This window comes from Terrapene carolina, unplaced genomic scaffold (genome assembly GCF_002925995.2).
Source record: "Terrapene carolina triunguis isolate 2854851 unplaced genomic scaffold, T_m_triunguis-2.0 Scaffold26308, whole genome shotgun sequence".
In the NCBI taxonomy this organism is placed as follows: Eukaryota; Metazoa; Chordata; order Testudines; family Emydidae; genus Terrapene; species Terrapene triunguis.
The window spans coordinates 414-1,420 of record NW_020690659.1 but is presented as its reverse complement, the minus strand read 5'-3'; the positions used below and the strand labels follow the sequence as shown (position 1 = coordinate 1,420).

The following is a 1,007-nucleotide window of genomic DNA, read 5'->3' as shown; positions in this document are numbered from 1 at the left end:
TGGTCCAAGATGCATGCCAAGTAAGAGTGAGTTTGTCACAAAGGGGCATACAATACCACATGCACAATGATCTGTTGCCTGCCAACCTAAGATACAACCACAAGATCACAAAGTTGGTGGGTTGTGTTTGAGCACAGAAGCAAACTAGACAACGGTTTAAAGGGTTCTCATTTGTTTATCCAAATAAAACTTCTTGACGTGTAGTTCAGAGAATGTTAATAACTATTCTGTTGTGCAGATAATGTCATACTGTCACTCAGCTTAATTTTCTGTGGTTTAAAATAGCTTAAACAAAATTGCAATAACACTTGGTTTTTAGGGCTGGTCAGATTTTACCAATGGATTTCTTTTCTTGCCTTTTGCACTGTTCGTAACCTGTTGACAGTATCTTCCTGGTAATGGGTTCCATTCCAGTGCTACATTAAATCCAATAATAGAAGACTGACAAACTCAGTGTCTCTTCTAGGTTTGGGGACAGACTTCATAAAAAGACACTGAAACGCTTACCCACTTTACAGGAAAACTGCTCTTTGGTCTTTTATAATAGTGACTTTCTGAAAAATGACTCACCAATTTGTAACAGTAATAGCATTGTGTGTGTAACTTTAGTACTTGGGATTTTTTATTGCAGAAAGTACTCACTGCCTGAGTATGTTATGAATTACCAGATTCTAATAAAACAGTTTATCTGCTTCAGAGGCATAAGCTGCAAACTAACAAATTAATGGAATTATCTGGAATTTTAGTTTTTGTTTTTGACCAAATGTGACTTTAGCATAGTTGCTGCAGTTCAAAAAAAGCAGTTTTAAAGGAATATAATCAAACCTTGATACTGAGGAGTCATGTTCATACTATAACTTGTTCTGTTCAGTTTATTTCAAATATGTTAGATACATCTTGCCCACAAATTACCTCAATAAATCTTAGTCTTCAGTATTTAGCAAAATTAGTCACATTTTGTAGTGGAGATTGTCTTCCAGTCTTAACTATCAGGATTCTGTAGGTGC

At 35.5% G+C, this 1,007-nt stretch overlaps 1 non-coding gene across 1 annotated transcript; it reads left to right on the top strand.

Annotated features, from left to right (window-relative positions):
• The first annotated feature begins 359 nt into the window (after positions 1-359).
• Positions 360-480, top strand: LOC113408894. Its single transcript, XR_003370389.1, has one exon. It is a non-coding gene; the product is annotated as a small nucleolar RNA SNORA54 (small nucleolar RNA).
• The last annotated feature ends 527 nt before the right edge of the window (positions 481-1,007 follow it).